Source organism: Capra hircus, chromosome 13 (assembly GCF_001704415.2).
Source record: "Capra hircus breed San Clemente chromosome 13, ASM170441v1, whole genome shotgun sequence".
Classification (NCBI taxonomy): Eukaryota; Metazoa; Chordata; class Mammalia; order Artiodactyla; family Bovidae; genus Capra; species Capra hircus.
The window spans coordinates 75549149-75568020 of record NC_030820.1 but is presented as its reverse complement, the minus strand read 5'-3'; the positions used below and the strand labels follow the sequence as shown (position 1 = coordinate 75568020).

At 43.2% G+C, this 18872-nt stretch overlaps 1 protein-coding gene and 1 non-coding gene across 4 annotated transcripts in view; one reads left to right on the top strand and one right to left on the bottom strand.

Annotated features, from left to right (window-relative positions):
* The window catches only part of NCOA3 (nuclear receptor coactivator 3), a 128071-nt gene extending 117075 nt beyond the window's left edge, over positions 1 to 10996 (bottom strand). For 2 of the 3 annotated variants that reach the window (XM_018057987.1, XM_018057988.1), the window contains exon 1: positions 10853 to 10996. The gene's annotated coding sequence lies outside the window, so the exon portion shown is untranslated. The remainder of the gene's footprint in view (positions 1 to 10852) is intronic. The other variant, XM_018057989.1, reaches the window with a different exon arrangement.
* TRNAY-GUA lies at positions 7219 to 7290 on the top strand. The gene has a single exon. It is a non-coding gene; the product is annotated as a tRNA-Tyr (tRNA).

The window sequence follows — 18872 nt, the reverse complement described above, 5'->3', positions numbered from 1 at the left end:
TTCAAATATACTAAAAGGAACAAATATATGTAGTTACAACGTATTATAGTCTATCACCTCATTAATCTACGCTAACTCAAATGGTAAAGAATCTGTCTGCAATGCAGGAGACCCAGGTTAAATCCCTGGGTTGGGAAGATCCCCTGGAGAAGGAAATGGCAACCCACTCCAGTATTCTTTTTTTTTTTTCCCAATTATTTATGTATTATTTATGTACTTATTTTGGTTGTGCTGGGTCTTTGTTGCACAGGCTCTTTCTATTCCAGCGATCAGGGGCTGGCTACCCCCGAGTTGTGGTGTGAGGGCTTCTCACTGTGGTGGCTTCCCTGTGTCGCAGAGCACGGGCTGTAGGGCTCTCAAGCGTCAGGAGTTATGGCAAGGGGCCCTAGAGCACTTGGGCTTCAGCAGGTGTGGTGCACCGGCCCAGCTGCTCCTCAGCACGTGGATCTTCCCAGACCAGGAATTGAACCCATGTCCTCCTGCATCGGCAGGCAGATTCTCAACCACTGAACCACCAGGCAAGTTCCACTCCAGTATTCTTGCCTGGAGAATTCCATGGACAGAGGAGCCTAGAGGACCCCAGTCCATGGGGTCGCAGAGAGCCAGACACGACTGACTAACATACACACATACATACATACACACACATACACACACACAACAGTTTGATATCCTATTTTTAATTTTTATATTTTTATGTTAAAAGGGAAAAAAAGGCACTATAGTAAATACATGAAACATTTTAAGTTTCTCAAATTAAAAAATTTGATACCACAACATACTACTCAGAGATGAGGGAAACAGGCACTTCACTGGTAAATGGATACCCCTAAAGGAAGTAAGTTGCAGTATCTATAAAAAGTTTAATTCATAGTCTTTAAAGTAGCATTCTCCAACCACAAATTTTTACATACTTTATAACAAAACATGGGAAAAAAGAGGTATGTATGAATACACTTACAGTTGAAAGTTGGATAAATTATGATATATATCCATACAGCAGAATACTGTGTAACCTTTAGAAAGAAATCAGCAGCTATAAAGACAGATATGCAACCTCTTCAAGATCATTTAAAAAGTATACACAGTCCAGAATAGGGCTAAGTGCCAGTTACATAGGTGTGTTCATTTTACGAAAATTTATCAGACTGTACTGTACACTTTTCTGAGTGATGTTACACTTCAATATAAAGTTTACCCCCAAATATGGGAGAAATTCATTAAGCTTAAACCTTTTTAAGTACATGCATTTATATGCCTAGAGTAACAATGGCCACCTTTGGGCAGGGGACAGAGAAATGGCTGGCAGACGGCTGAGGAAGGTGCCTCACTTTCCACTGTATACCCTTTTGGTACCTTGCGAATCTGCCCCATATGCACCTGTTTTACAGTTTTTAAAATATTTCTGAACTGAGACCATCAGCAACTATGAGTTGGAATTTTTTTTAATACAGAAATGAACTCGAGGCAGAGATAAGATTTAGGCCCGTAATAGTTCTGCATAACCCGATTTCAAATTTTATACTCATCACAAGTTTCATTTTCACTGCCTTTATAACCAGTAAACAGTTTAAATTTCAACCTAGAAAATAAATGTTAAAAGACTCACCTTTTCTATTTTGAATAAGGCTTTGTGTAAGACTTCATTTGAAGAAGGAAAAAGGGCTCTAAATCGAAAAACCCAAACTATTCAATGAGATCATGTACATTAAGCACACAACAACGTGCAGGCACACAGGTCCCTGATAAACGGCAGTTTTTATCTTTTATATCTAATTTGTATCAGAACACAGGTAACAGAATTCTACTGGGGTAAAAGGGGGAAAGTAGAGCCAAAAAGGCATCCCACTCCAGTATTCTTGCCTGGAGAATCCCATGGACAGAAGAGCCTGACAATCTCCAAGCCACAGGGTTGCAAGAGTCAGACGTGACTTAGCAACTGAAGAGAGAGAGCAAAAAAGGACAACAGCAACTAAAGTGTAAGATATTCAGATATGGGAATTCCCTGGTGGTTAGGACTCCATCCTCTCACTGCCGAGGGCCTGGGTTCAATCCTCGGGATGGGGGTGGTATAGAAAAATAGAAACTAAAGAGACAGCTGTAAGCAAAAGTATAGAGTGTCGTCCAACAGTAGTAGCCTAAGGGAGATAGGGGGTAGCTATAATGTCCAAAGACCTAGAGTACCAGGAGCCTTACTTTTACTTTTTCACATACACTTTTTTAAATGAATTTTTTAAACATTATAATTTTATGTTAAGTAAGCACCACAGAATAAAAGAGGTGGGCAAGGGAGATTACAAGCAGTAATGAGTTCCCTTCAGATCTACTCCATCTCCTCCATGAAGTTTCCCTACCAATTCCAGCTGAAAATGGCCTTTTCTTCCTCTGAACTTCTGAACCACTTATTTATGTTGCTGCAGCTATGTTTTTTCAATTACACTCATTTCTCATCTAAATTACAAACTCCTAGATCACAAAGGGATATTAAAGCCCGCAATATTTAGCACAATTCTTTGAAGAACAGTGGTACTGGATGAAACCATCTAAGCAGCTTACAGGACTGTCCGCCCAGTCCACAAGCAAATGGCAAACAGGAGTGTGGCGTTTTAAAGCCCAGACAAGACTCATCTGGGCCAGCTCTACGAGGGAGACCTAAGTCCCAAGCAAAGCCCAAGGACGCTAATTTTATCTCAATTTCCAGGTAGAAAACCAGATTTAGAGTTGAACTCTGGAAACTTCCACATTCAAACACCAAACATTTGGGGGGACTTAAAGTGAATGTAACTGAAAAGAGGATTTTAAAAGCTTACAAAAAGGTACAGTCCCTATCTCAAAGCATAGACAAATGTGACTGAATTTGTCCTCCCAATCAATGAATACAGATTCCTATACATGGAAGGAGATAATTAAGATTCATATCAGGAACGAACAATCATATTTTCAGTTGTGGTAGCCTGGGAAATTTACTGAAATGAGACAGGCTCTAGGCTGGGCATTATGACCAGACTAGACAGCACAGGAGAAAGACAGAAAAAAAAAAAAAAAATAGCATGACTAAAACAAGCAGCAACAAAAGTGGAAAAGACAGCTTTTTTAAAAAAGGCTATGATAAGAACTGAGTATTAGGTTATGGAATTTGGGTTGTACTCTGCAGATTTTTTAGAAAAAAATGAGCTCAAAATGTTTAAAAAGTGTAAAATGGCAGAAAAATAGGATTAGGGAAAGGGTAGAGACTAACTGAAAAGTTATTATAGTAACCTAAGGCCTGGACTAGTTTTAGAAATTGGAATGAAAACATATATAAGAATAATACATCAAGAGGATTCTGCAAAACCAAAAGCATTTAGTCAACACCGAAACTGAATTTTAACATAATCAACTTTGCTGGCAGTCCGGTGGTTAAAACTTAGGGGGCAATGCAGAGGGCCGGGGCTGGTCAGGGAACGAAGATTTCGCACGCCACAGAACACGGCCAAATAAATAAATAATCAAGTCTTGAAATGTTTTACCTCTTCACGCTTGCTAACCATTTCCCACCAACAGGAACTGTGCTCGCTCCATAATAAAAATCATAGTCATTCTTCAAAACCCTGCCTCCTGATCACCTGGTCAGAGGTAGCCCCTTTCCTCCTCTGAACTTCTCCAAGATCTTTACAGGCAAAACAGATTACCTGGTTGTGAAGTGATGTGAATACCTGATTGATTGTGTGCACTTGGAGGTCAAAACCTTTTCAACTCTCAGGGTGCCTTAAATAGTACAAGCTTAATAAACAGTGTTTAAGTATGTCTGTTTATGGGGGAGTGGGCAGCAGCCAAGCAGTGGCCAATTAAAGATGACTGAAGCTTAAGGCCTCAGAGCTAAGAAAATGGTGCTATGAAAGCTAAGAAATGGTGCATGGGGATGACCCAGAGAGATGTTATGGGGAGGGAAGTGGGAGGGAGGTTCATGTTTGGGAACGCATGTAAGAATTAAAGATTTTAAAATTTAAAAAATAAAAAACCAAAAAAAAAAAAAGAAGAAGAAAAAAAAAATAAAAGTCACACATGGGAGCCATTTTGTATATGGTTTAAAAAGGGAGATGGAAGGTTACTGGGCAAGTTCATGATTTTAGGTTTGCCTAATTTGGGGCTCATACACCTAAGGCTTCCACCATTCTAGATGTGGTTATGCACTCTGAAAGCAGCCTCCTGAATTAATGTTACTGATTCCCAATGAAATTATTTTTAAAACTTAATACAGTAATAGTCCTGTCTCTTACGAAAAGATACCACTGACCCTCCCAAGAGATGCACCCTGTGTGGAGTTATTTCGCTCACTGGTGAAGTGAAGATTTTCCTAGATGCAGCCATGTACTTGCTCTGACAGCAAAGGAACCAACTCTCTTGGACGAACGTATTGTCATAAAACCACCACCACCAGGCAGGTTAAAAAAAAAAGAGCGAGAGATGAGTCTGGATGGAGCAGAGACTGCGTAGACTAAATTTAGACACAATCTGCTTCAGAGAAAACTGGGTGATCCTTAAAACCGTTCTGAATACAGTTGCCGAATTTCAGTCTAGAAACAAAACCAAGCTGATGTAGCTACGCTACAGTGACTTAAATTCAATAATCCATTTCACTGATGACAGCTTTACTGGGAGTAAAGAAAATATGACTTCATTTTCTTACACCAGAAGGAAGAGGTTGAAGAGTCTCTCCCTCCCTGCCCCACCCCATACACACACACACACACACACACACACACACACAAATTTTGCCCTTGTGGCACATATCACTAGGGTGAAGTCAAGATCTCAGAGTCTTCCTGTCCCCAAACTCTTGAGTCAGCAAAGAAACCTATATCTGCACATTATCTGGCACAAAGTGCTCGAACCATTTAATATTTGAAAAAGAAAAAATTAAGGCCATTCTCCATATTTATATGATTTATTAAGTTTATAAGATTTTCTAATACAAGGAACCCTGGAAGATCACAGACTCCATCTCTTTGCACCTGGAGAGGCCAATTTGCTCTCTCGGACTACAAACTTACAAATTATTCTCAAACTCTTCGCTGGTACTATTCTTTTCAAAGTAACAAGCTAACAAATGACACTGCTCAGGTAACAAAGCGGGAAATTTTTTAAAGGTTTTTCTTTCACCTGTAGGGTTTTTTCCCTAATTAAAATTGTTTTAAACCTAAGTATATGATCTCACAGCTCTTTCCACCAATATCAACTATCATTTATATCAGTGTTAGACCTTCAGATTTTGATAAACAAATATCTCCCCCCAAAGTAAAATTTGGTTTTAGATTTCACTTAAACAGAAGAGCAAAGAGTATTTACACTAATAGTCTCCCCCCTCCCCTTTTCTTGCGTGTTAAAACCTTTTCTTCCCCTTCCCCAAGCTTTCTCCTCTTTTGTACTCAAGTTCTCAAATGCACAAGATGGAGGAACAATACCACAATACAACTGCAGGCTTCCTGCCTACTAGTCAGTCATTATTCTTAAGACTTGAGAACTTTGAAAACACTGCTTGGGTTGCTTTGAAATTCCCTCTTTCAGATTTTTTCCCTCCTTCATGGGACACCTATTTAAAAGAATGACTTCAAAAACGTCTTGCTGCACCCAATCAAAAAGCTCTCAGCAAACTAAAAATGCTAGCTGAAAGGAGGATGTAAATGCCTGAAGTCTGACAAATACCAATCCAAAGAAAAAAAGTGTATTTCTGGCAAAGATTTAAGAATAGTATTTTTCTCATATGTGTATTAACCCTATTTCTGAAAGATTCCACATTTATATGGAAGCATCTTAAAGATTTGCTTACCAATGTGTTCTTTCAAACAATACCATATAGAAATCTAAAGATCTCAAACTACACTGCGCTGAACAGAAAAGGGTTACCTTAATTATTACTGACAAAGAAAAGGTCACACTAAAATGAAGTAATTTTCTTTTTTTTTAAGTTTTCAGAGGCAGAAAAAAATTACCAGCAGCAGTCACCTGGAAACCTGGGGGATTTCCCATTTCCTCCCACCACACTTTGATCATGGCAGTAGTAGTCACTAATAAACGTTTTTGGTTGTTGAGATAAACTAATGGAGTTACTCTAGACAGAGACATGGGGGGAGTATGGGGGACAGATTATCTGCTCAGCTCACCAAGGGTTCCTTCCTGTTTAAAGGCAAAAGCATTAAAAATGAAGGTGAAACACACACACACTGGCTCATGAGTAACAACTTTCCAACTGTTACAATAAACAGTGTGCCATAAACAAAACAAAAGTTTTTCCAGCATCTCTAACAAAAACATAAAGACCAATTTATTTCAATTTGTTTAGTCCATAAAGCGAGTCCCAGTACAACAAAATAATTTAGCCAGTCCCCTGGAGTTTGTTATAATGGGATTTAACCTGTACACTCAACATTCAATTAACCATGAGGCTTATCCTAATTGAGGATTATGCTGACTTCTGCAGTCCTTCCCCCATCTATCCGTCCACCACTCCTACTCAGCTGCCACAGCCACCAAAAGCAAAGCCCCAGGGAGCTCTAGATTACCTATTACTATGGGATACCCGGGCCAAAATCCTCTCTTCATCCTATTCATGAAGAGGTTAAACTTGGCAATCCAGTCAGCCTACTTTCCAAAAAGTGGAGTTTCAGAACCCTCACCTGTAGCTCTAACTAAATTAAAATTTCAGAAGAATTCCTTCATAGGTGAACACAAAGTCACACTCTCCGGTAGAACACATCAATTAAAAATATTAACAGAAGAGAAAAAATAGGACACAGACATTCCTAATGAAAAACAGGAAAAGGACAAACACGGAAACACTAGCTCACTATTCTTCGAAACAGGTAAAGCCTCTCTGCCAGTCAGGTCAGGCTTCTTTTCTCTGCCTCCAAGCCACAACATTTACCACACAGGCAGTTTTATTACTGCCCCCTGCCACCTGACCTAGGCCAAAGAAACTACCAAGCTGAGACAACCCTGACACAGTTGGGAACTGGCAGTATGTGGTCTAAGAAGATCATCCAGTTTGGGGCTAAATCAGCCTTCTAGACATTGCAGGCCTTCCATTCAACTCCTGCTGTGTATCTTCTGGCCATTTTCCTGTTCATTTAACAACTCTCCACCAGAAGGTAGGAAAGGGAAAGGCGATTAAACTCAAGTCAATTCCACCATTTGTTAGGGAGTTGAAAATAAGGTTAAGCTCTAGCTAAACTAGGGGCTTCCCTGGTGGCTCAGACGGTAAAGCGTCTGCCTGTAATGCAGGAGACCCAGGTTCGATTCCTGGGTCGGGAAGGTCCCCTGGAGAAGGAAAGGGCAATCCACTCCAGCACTCTTGCCCGGAAAATTCCATGGACGGAGGAGCCTGATAGGCTACAGTCCATGGGGTTGCAAAGAGTCGGACACGACTGAGCGACTCTGTCCTGTCCTAGCTAAACTGCATCTTTAACTCAAAATAATCTTTTCCCAGAAACTCTGTCAGAAAACCAATGGGCCAAATGAATTTACCTAGCATTAATAGAGTGAAAGACTAAACTTCATTACAACAGAGCCCCTCCTCCACCTTAAGTGAAATGTTCATCTTGTCATCCCCTCCCCCACCCCAAAAAGCGCTCATAAAATGAAAGATGCCCACATGTTACTGCAGCGCTCAACCTCAATACTATGTCTGAAAATCTAAAGACAGACCTATTTCTTTAATGTGTTGAATTATGAGGAAAAAGAAAAGCTACCAACATTTCCAATACTAATTTCCTGCTCCCAAAGCTTTAACCACTCAATAAAGCAAAAATAGGAATATTCCACACCACAGAGTACAGTGAATTCAAACCAAACTGGGATAGGTACTCCCTGGTTTAACCTTCAAGAAACTGCAGCTCCTCTTCAATCACGATCAGCAACTTTTTTTTAGTCCTGGTAGCATTTAAAGAGTAACAACTGTTAAACTGTGATCACTTGGCTGCCTATCATCATAAAGGCTATATTCATTCTAAACTTGCAACAAATTAAAAGTTTTCAAAAGTGTCCACATCCTCTGGCCAAGGCTCAAAATTATATAGCCTAAAAAAGAAATGCAGAAAGAAACCCTAAAGCCATTTATTTCAACACTGATAAGGCATAGGACAATAGTAGTTTGCATTTTTTATCCTACCCTATTGTCCAAACTAAAATGTTAAGTCATTCTTTTAAGAGACTTCTCAAAAACCTACTAGTCTCAAAAAAAAAAAAAACCTACTAGTCTCCAAATCAAAAGGAACTTTTCTAGAATCAAACTGCTAACGCTCAAAGGACCGAATTTAAAAGAAAAAAATAAACCTTTTTATCTTTAATATGTCCCTGACATACCTGACACAGAAAGTTTATTTCAAATGACCAATCAAGAAGGTACTGGTACGTAATCACTTCAAAAACTATTTTTTATTTGCATGTCTCCTAGAAAAAGGATCGAGGGTCCTATAGAACATTCACTCTGTAGTGAATGAATTCTAGCTTGTTTGTGGGGTGCGGGCTTCAACGTAGGGAAATAATTTCTACATGGCAAAAAAAGCACAGAATATTCACTTTCAAAATGTATATTTAATAGAGTCATTAATCCCCTAGTCTTTAATATCATTTTTCTAATGAACTGTTAGTGTTGGTAAATTTAAAACCACCATTCTAAAACTTTTTTTTAAATCTTGTTAATTATGCTAGGGTTGTTATGCATTTTCAACGCTTCTGGAGTGAAAGAATATTTTAAGGTGGACATATTTCCAATAACTGTTCTACAAATATTGCAGCTTCCCACTTAGTCCATAATCCTCATGTCCAAAATGTTCTTCTATATACCAGAAGCTGGCATATGCCTTTTTAAAAATGCTAATTGGACATTTAAGTCATTTCTATCGATACATAAAATTCCCCTATAATTTGGGATCGCTGGCAATCTAGATTACTGCTCATTTAAATGCAGAACCTGAAGGAACCTCCAGTGACAGAAGCTACTGTTCAGTATCATTTTACATGTTACAAACGGAGGCTTCATCTTACATACAAACAATGAGCCCTGGCAGGATTCTTCACCCTGAAGCCCCACAGATTGTTATTTCCTTAAGGGTGTTAGTAGATAAGGCAACACAACCAGTAAGTTTGGAAGAGCTTCTCTAGTCGCCATCAACAATTGTTGAAGACAGTAAAAAGGAAACTGTATTCCCACCCATTTTTCCCTTTCTTTGGTTCATTTTCTTTCCCTGCTTTTGCTATCCAACGGGAATGTGTTTCAAATGAAAATTCTTAAAATAATTATTCCAAACACCAAGAATACTCCAGAAACCAGTAAGAGTTGTTGCCTCCTGGAAATGCTAACTGGAGGGTTTAGAATAGGAGAGAGGTTCATTTTCAATGTTTTTGTACCCTCCCAGTAGTCCCGAGACCAGTTATATGGGGCATAACCTATACTAAACAAACAAGCAACAACTGAATATGTTTTCAAGAAAGCACATTTCACAAAACTTACAGATTTCTATTTAACATTTTGGTTTATGTGGCAATCACAAGACTTTGAAGTTTTTTTTGTTTTTTCCATCATCCTCTAAACAACCTGCTGCAACAAATACTGAAGTGTTTTTGCAGCCAGGGACCAGTACGGTGGATCTGAGCCCAGGCTTTTGAATCGAGGAGATGCCGCAATCTCACTCAATACTACTAGCACTCTCACTCATCTCATTCAACTCCATTTCAAACCACTGCAGCAAGACAGCTGGTACTCGCCTTCCTGTTTCTTTACGGTACAGGCTTAATAACAAAAACAGGTTGGCTTTGAAGCGCTGGTGCTCAAAACGATCAAGAAGGAAGTCTTCACATTCGGGAGGGGGGAAAAAAGTTTCTACTTCAAGAGAATTTCAGACCTTTCCCTGTCTTTCATTTGAGAAGCCCGAACTCCTCCTGCTTGTGAGATTTCGAGACGATGCTCTCTGCCTCTCACAACTGCTCTTTTGGTGAACTTTTCCACCCTGAGTGCCCTTAAACTGCCTAGGAAGCAACTAAGCCCTCCCAACTACTCGTGGATTGCTTTTCTAAAGCATGTGCAAAACCAACAGTTTCTCTAAACCATCACAAATTGAGTCAATGTACGTAGGAAGATCAGAGATGGAAAGGGGGGGAGGGGGAGAGTAACGATAAAGACAGCCCAACCCCAAATTTAATTCACTAACTTCCACTTGCCATTTCCCAGCCTTCACACCAGAGGTAGCAAAAATGCCTTTTTACTGAGAAAAACTGCTGAGAATCTCTCCGTGCCCAAAATGGAAATCCCACAGATAATCTGGGTTAAAAATACTTTAAAACGCCCCAAGTGCAGGAGGAAACACGGCAGCAAAATCCCAGCCGCTTCTCGGTACCACTCGGAGGCTGGGCTGGGGCTGAGTGGGGAGCAGTGCGCCTTCCCCCCGCCCTCTAGTTCTTCTGAAGAACCGAGAGACACCGAGGCGGCGGGAGGCGGGGGTCGTGGGGAGCTTTCAGAAGCAACCCGAGGGCTGCAGGAGGGTAAAACTTCAGGGACAGGAGGAAAAAGTGGACCCCCCGCGGTCTCCCCCAAACTCCTCGGAGTGACCCCCTCGGCGCGAGGACCCCCCTCGCACCCTCAAGCTAGCTGCCGCCCAGCTTCGACAGCCCTCCCGCGGCCGCGGGCCGCTCAGAGGCTGCGGGAGAGCGGCGCGGCCCCGACACCCCGAAAGTGTCCCCTCGCGCAGCGCGCCCCTCAGCGCCTCCGCGGAGCCGGAGCCGCGGGCTCGCCGCAGCCCGGGGGGACTCGCCCTCTTTCCTCCGCCTCGCCCTCCACCCGCTCGCCCGCCGCCACTCTTCCTTTATCTCCACTCACCGCCCGCCGCCATTTTCCTCGCAGCTCAGCTTTAAATCGGAAACTCGTCGCTCCTCAGCCAGCAGCAGCAGCCGCCGCCGCCGCCGCCGCCACCGACTCAGCCGCCGCGGCCGCCGCCGTCGCTGTGAAGGGGCTGAGGCGGCCGCCGCCGTGAGCCGCGGAGCGGAGGCCGACGGGACATGTAGTCCTGCGGCCACGCCCAGCACTACCGGTCCCAGGGGGCCTTGCGCGGCCCCGGGCGCTGGGTGGTCCCGCCCGGTCTGGCTTCCGCGGCGCGAGGGCGTGGCCGCGTGGACGTCAGGGCCTCTGTCACTGACTTACAGCCTGGGAGCTGCGGCGGTCCCCGGGGGTGCGGAGTGCAACCCTAGCCTGGCCCTTAATTTTTTTCATACTTGCTTTCGTCCAGTAATAACATTTATGGAGCGTTTATTGTATGCCAGGCACTGATCCTCAAAACAAGCATCCCTCAGGGAGCACTCAGCGTGTGTTCAAAGGAGCAGACAGGCGCAAGGTCGGAAAGCACAGGGCTGTTCATTAGATGCTAAAGTCACTGGATGAAAGATTATTGGGCAATAGCACATTTACTGTATATTCAGTCTCAAAGTATCATCCCACGGAGTACTCATCACCTACGAAACGGAAGAGCCTGCTTTGCACTGGGGCCATCTGGCAGACAGCACCTTAACCAAGCTATCAAATCAATCACTTAGCATCACCAATAATGGGCCAAATCGACGTATATGTTTTTTGATATGATGCAATAGGAAAAACATAACGCCCCCTCCGTAGTATTTTTGCCAAAAAATGCTAACCTGAATATAACTAAAAACAAAAAACAAGCAAACACAGAATGTGGGGCTTGCTACAAAATACCAAGCCTGGACTCTTAAAAATACCACAGCATGAAAGATAAAAACCAAAGGCAAACCAGTGGACCTTGACTGGATCCAGGTTTCGTTTATTGTGAAAAGGACCTTGGAGGAAATTTTAATACAGACTATATAATAGATAATAATATTGAATCAGTATTAAATAACTTGAGGGACTTCGCTGGCAGTCCAGCGGTTAAGGCTTTGCCCTCCAATCCAGGGGGTACATGTTCGATCCCTGGTCAGGGAGTTAAGATTCCACACACCTTGTAGCCAAAAACAACAAAACATAAACAGTGTTGAAACAAATTCAACAAAGACTTTTAAAATGGTCCACGTCAAAAAATAATAATAAAAATAAAACATGTTTTGAGCATGACTAGAATAAAAGGCAATGGCACCCCACTCCAGTACTCTTGCCTAGAAAGTCCCGTGGACAGAGGAGCCTGGTAGGCTGCAGTCCATCGGGTCACTAAGAGTCAGATAGGACTGAGCGACTTTACGACTTCACCTTCAGGCATTGGAGAAGGAAATGGCAACCCACTCCATATTCTTGCCTGGAGAATCCCAGGGACAGAAGAGCCTGGTGGGTTGCTGTCTATGGGGTCGCACAGAGTTGAACACGACTGAAGTGACTTAGCAGCAGCAGAATAAAATAAGTAACCACTTGCTAGCTCCACCCCCCCCCCCATTGCCACCTGGACTATTCCTGGAGCCTCCTCACTCTTCCGCCTGCTTCCATACACCACCGTCTGCGTCGTGCTCTATTGCAGGAGCCTTCTCATTGTTCTCCCTGCATCCATTCTACTCCTTCCCCAGAGTCTGTTCTCAATACAGCAGCCAGAGGGATCCCGGGAAAAAACTAAGTCCCTTGAGGTTTGTCTTCCAAACTCTTTGCAGTCACCTGCAAAGCCCCATAAAACCTGACTCTGCCCTTCCCAACCCTTTGTAAGCTCATCACCCACTTCTCATCCACTCATTACTGTATTTCAGGAATACTGGACTCTTTGGGGTCCATCCAACATTCCTAGCACACTCTGGCCTCAAAGGTCTTGCATTTGCTATTTTTGGGGCTTCTCTGGTCTCAGACGGTAAAGAATCCACTTGCAATGCAGGAGACCTGGGTTCAATCCCTGGGTCAGGAAGATCCCTTGGAGAAGGGGAGGTTACCCGCTCTAGTAGTCTTGCCTGGACAATTTCATGGACAGAGGATCCTGGCAGGCTATAGTCCATGAGGTCACAAAGAGTGAGACATGACTGAGCAAGTAACACTAACACTACCTTGTTCACTTTTTTCCAGAAAATCCAAATCACTCACTCTCTCGGTTCCCCCACAGTCATTGTTCAAATGTCACTGCTTCAGGGAGGCCTTCCCTGTTTTCTCTATTTTAAGTTCCCACCCACTCCAATCCCAGCTTCCCCTACTCCTCTTCCTTGCTTCATTTCTCTCTGCAACACTTTCTATCATCAGAAACACCATGGAATTTTGTTTGGTTTTAATGCTGAGTATCTCTTTTCCTCACTAGACTGAAAGCTCCATGAAGGTAGAGTTTTGGAGTCTTTTGTTCTCTGGCATACTCTCTTAGCACTCACAACAGAGCTTAGCAATAGTATAGCGTGCTGCAATCCATGGGGTCACAAAGAGTCAGACACGACTGAGCCACTGGACTGAGCTGAATACTTACTGTATAGATGAATTCACCCCCTCATCAAGCATCAGATACCAAGTACCATGTTACATGTTAAGATTCCAGAGATGAAATAAGACGACCCCAGGTGACCTTTCACCTGTACAACCACAGCTAGCTGCTCTCCTTGCCTGTCATTAGTCATCCTAAAAGCCACTCCTCAGGTTTCCCAGGTGGCTCAGCTGTAAAGAATCCACCTGCCCTTACAGGAGACACAGGAGATGCGGGGTTGAGTCCTGGATCAGGAAGATCCCCTGGAGGGGGAAATGCCAACCCATTTCAGTATTCTTGCTGGGATAATCCATGGAGAGAGGAGCCTGGTGGGCTACAGCCTATGAGGTTGCAAAGAGTCGGACATGACTGAGCAACTGAACACACACAAGCCATTCCCCACTCAGTCGCTAGAGGGGTCTTTGGAAAAACATATATTAAGTTATGTCACTTCCAACCTGAACGTGTTACAATGGTGAAACTGCACAACAGGCTGGGACTCAAACCCAGTCTGAACGCACCGTCTTTTCATTGAGATCACACACCTGGTCTCAGGATCTAATGAAGCACAGGTTGTTTTTGTTGTCCTTGTCTTTTTTTTTTTTTTTTTCAATTTAATTGGCTGCACTGGATCTTCTTAGTTGTGGCACCTCCATCTTCCCTAATGCATGTGGGATCTAGTTGCCTGACCAGGGTTCAAACTCAGGCCCCTTGCATCAGGAATCTGGAGTCTTAGCCACTGAATCACGTAGAAGTCCCAAAGCTCCGGTTCTTTATGTCTTGTCACAGAAAGAATACAGTGAGAGACAAAGTGATAGGTGAGAAGTGGATTTATTTAGAGAGAAATACACTCCACAGAGTATGGGCCATCTCACGAGATAAGAGACCGTGAAATATGGGCTGATTAGTTTTTATGGGCTGGGTAATTTCATAGACTAATGAGTGGGAGGATTAGTCCAACTATTTTAGGAAGGAGGTGGAGTCTTCAAGGAATTGGGCCACTGTCCACTTTTTAGGCCTTTTATGGTTAGCCTCAGAAATATCATTGTGCTGGTAGGTGTGTCATTTAGCATGCAAAAGTACTGCAATGAGCATATGATGAGGCTTAGTGTCTACTGGAAGTTGAATCTTCTGCCATCTTGGACCCAGTTGGTTCTAACCTTTTTTTTTTTGTCATGTTCTATGGTTGTCATTCTTTTGAAGGATATGCCCTGCCCTCTTCCCTCCTGTTTCACTCCCTCCCCTGCCCTCATACAAGGCAATGAGACCCTCAGCCCCAGCAGGGGTAAGTGTGACAGGTGCTACCAGAATATCTGCCTGCCTCAAGGAGATTGGCAACTTCCATTTCCTTCCTCTCAGAACCTAGCTGCCATGCTGTGGGAAGCCAAGCCACATATGGAAGCCACGGGAAAGAAAACTAAAGCACTCCAGTCAACAGCTCCAGCGAAGGACCCAGGCAAGAGCCACGTGAGTCAGCCTTCTTGCACATTCCAGTCTCTACAGCCCCCATCAACAAGATCTGGAAAAGAAAAATCACCCACTGAGCCCCATCAACCTGTGATATCATGCTGCTGCTAAGTTGCTTCAGTCGTGCCTGAGTCTGTGTGACCCCATAGACAGCAGCCCACCAGGCTCCCCCATCCCTGGGATTCTCCAAGCAAGAACACTGGAGTGGGTTGCCATTTCCTTCTCCAATGCATGAAAGTGAAAATGGAAAGTGAAGTCGCTCAGTCGTGTCCAACTCTTAGTGACCCCATGGACTGCAGCCCACCAGCCCTCCGTCCATGGGATTTTCCAGGCAGGAGTACTGGAGTGGGTGCCATTGCCTTCTCCGACAATATCATGAGAGATAATAAAATGATTGTTCTTTAAGCCACTAAAGTTTCCAGTGGTTTATTATACAACAATGATAACTCAAATAGTCTACATGTGTGGACTTTTGTTGACTCGTGCTTGAGAACTTTCACTAGGCAAGAAGAGTAGTCTCAAATTCTGAAATTACTCCAATAAAATTGTTTGGCCTGGTGACACAGAAGCATAAACTTGGTGCAAATGGGGTTAGAATGTCAAGTAGCTAAAGACCTCCAAAAATTAAGAGATTCTCCTTATGATGTGTCTGATTACACAAAGCCTCTCCTGCATGCTCCCAGGGTGGGGGCTCACTTCCTCAAGGGCAGCTATGCCAGGGTTCTTGGGCGGCCAGCAGCAACAACAGACTCTGCAAGGTAGTAAAATGATACACAAGAACTCACAGAATCAAAGCAACAACTGAAGCATCAGGCCCAGAAATGTCAAAAGCTAGGGGAAACAAAGATCCTGAACATCTTATCTGTGACCAGCAGTAAATCTAGAGAAGATCAATCATTTTATCTCATCTTCTTATCACCCTGTTCTGAGATTCAAATTCAAAAAGGAGAAAGTTGGACTTCTCTGGTGGTCCAGCAGTTAAGAATCGACCTGCCGATGCAGGAGACCCAGGTTTGATCCCGGGTGTCATTCCATATGCCCCAGGGTAGCTGAGCCCATGCGCCATAACTGCTGAGATGGCTTGTCACAACTACTGAAGCTTGTATGCCCAAGAGCCCACACTATGCCACAAAAGAGGCCACCGCAATGAGAAGCCTGCAAACCGCAACCAAGAGTTAGCCCCTGCCCACCACAACCAGAGAAAGTCCTTGAGCAGCAGTGAAGACCCAGTGTGGCCAAAAAAATAAATAATTATTTTTTAAAAAAGAGGAATTTGTTCAACTGGTCTACTTTCAATTGGGTCACATGTTGAATATGCAAGTAACACACCATCAAACTGATAATAGTGCTAAGTCGCCTCCTATAAGTTATTCTCAAATGATTCAGGTAGGGGAAACACACACACACACACACACACACACACACACACACACTGTGCACATAAGCAAATGCAACAAAATTTTATCAATTAGTAAATCTAGTTTCAGAGGTACATAGGTACTTATTCATTATTCTTGCAAGTTTTCTGTAGACTTGAAATTTTCCAAAATAAAAATAACAAGTTTGAATGTGGGGGCGGGGGGAGTGGTGAGGGGGAGTAAGTGGAACTTAGAGCAGAAAAATGGTTAGTACTAGCCAGCACTCATAGAAGCCCTATACTTACCAGGCACTATTCAAAGGTCTTTAAATATATTAGTTCATTTAACCCTCACAGTAACCCTAAGCAATGGGTCTTTCATTATTTCCATTTTACAGATGCGTTAAGGGGGGCATTGAACAAGGAAGCTAATTTGCCCAAGGGTATGGGGGCATTGAACAAGGAAGCTAATTTGCCCAAGGGTATGGGGGCATTGAACAAGGAAGCTAATTTGCCCAAGGGTATGGCACTCAGTGTTAGAGTGAGGATATAAACCAGGGCTTACAAGCTCATACTCTTAACTATTATGCTTTACTGCCTCGCCAGAGATGCAAAAACAATAAAGACATTTAATTGCCAAACAAAACTTGTCTAGAGGTAGACAGTTTCAGAGTGTGTTCATCAAGGACCAAGATCATCACCATTCTTCTGCTCCACCATCCTCGGTGTCTTGGCTTTCCGTCCTTAGCTTATAGCCTCACAGGTTCAAGATGGCTGCCACACCTGATGCAACACATCAGCTCACCATCGAGTCCAAATGCAGGAAGCAGAAGAGTGAATAAGTGTCGAAAGAAACATTATACCTTTTATTCTTTTCAGATATAAAACTGTTTCCCAAAATTACTCCCTTCCCTCTCAGTGCTCCCCACTTCCCAAACAAATGTCCCTTTCCCTCTCATTACAGTGGAGATATGGGTCACAGGGTCACCCTCACTGCAAGGAACTCTGGCAACCCAAGCATTTGCTCCTTCAGTCACAGTAAGTGGACCAGTGAATGCTTCTCAGGTGCCTGGTCCAGCCCAGAGTCTCTGCTTCTGTCCTTGCCTTTTCTCACAGTCCCTCTATCATTGTGTAACCATACAGCCTAGTGGTTAAGAGTGTGGGCTTTAGTACTCACTGCCTGAATTGCTCAGCTGGTTCTGCTACTTATAAATCTGTATGCTAATAACCGGTTCCTCAGACTGTCTGTGCCTCCACTTCCTAAAATGGGAACCACAATGATAATAATAATATCTATTTCACAGGGCTATTATGAGGATTAAATAAACCAATACAGTAAAAGCCCAAAGAACAGTGTCAAACACAGAGCACACCCTCAATAAATGTTACTAATGATTCTGGGTGGCAGTTCCAAAGTCGAGGCTTGCAGGGATTAATGTCCAAAGGTTAGGAACAATTTCCTCCTTTTCCCCCCATTTTGCCTCATTATAGTTATTACAGTCCGAAATTTCCCTGCAAGTGAAAATAGATTGCTCGGGTGGATACCTAACCCTGTACATGTCTAAAACTCAGTTTCGAAATACTTAATCTGAAAACGAGCTGGCATTGGCCCAGGCCCATGCCCAGACTGTACTCTGAACCATTCCACTATTCAGGTAGGACACACAGCTGAGGGGGAGCAGCAGAAAGACAGAAGAGATTAAGAGTCAGTGAACACTTTGTTTTGCTCAAAGTGGGGGAAACACCGCTGCAAAGAACCACATTTAAGGCAAATTTCTGGTAGTAAAGAGTTGCCCAACACTTTCAATCCAGAGGAAACATATTCATGCCTCTTGCTTTTCACCAAGATCAGTGTGGTGACCTGTGATATCTATGCCAGAGACGGCACATGAACCCACTTAAATTGGCACCGGGGCTGGCTGCAGCAGACTTTCCCTCCCCACAGCTAGCAAAAGACTTTCCACAGCTGGAAGAGTTTTAAGCCCAGCTCACTTCTGGCTTTTTTCCTTTCTGAGATTTATTTTTCTTTCTTTTTTTATTTTTTAGTTTGGCTGTTTGTTTTTAAATCTTTTTTGGCCTCATGTGGAACCGTGGTTCCCCAACCAGGGATTGAACCCTTACCCTCTGCATTGGAAGTGCAAAGCCTTAACCACCAGACCACCAGAGAAGACCCTGAAATTTACTTCTTAAATGCATTTGCTACCCGATGCTTAAAAAACATGTTTTAAGTGTTGGCAAGGATGAAAGGATAAAGAGAAATTGGAACTTGTATACACTGCTGGTGGGTCTATAAAATGGTGCAGCTATTTTGGAAAACAGTCTGGAGGCTCTTCAAAATGTGAAATGCAGAGTTGCTGCATGACCCAGGAATTCCATTCCTAGGTTTATATCCAAGAGGATTTCAAACATATGTCCACACAAAACACACAAAAATCTTCACAGCAACATTACTCATACTGGCCAAAACTGGAAACAACCCAAGTGACCATCAGCTGATAGATGGTTAAGCCAGAGAGGTCTATCCCACAGGGGAACAGTGAAAGTTGCTCAGTCGTGTCTGACTCTTTGCAACCCCATGGACTATACAGTCCATGGAATTCTCCAGGCCAGAATACTAGAGTGGGTAGCCTTTCCCTCCTCCAGGAGAT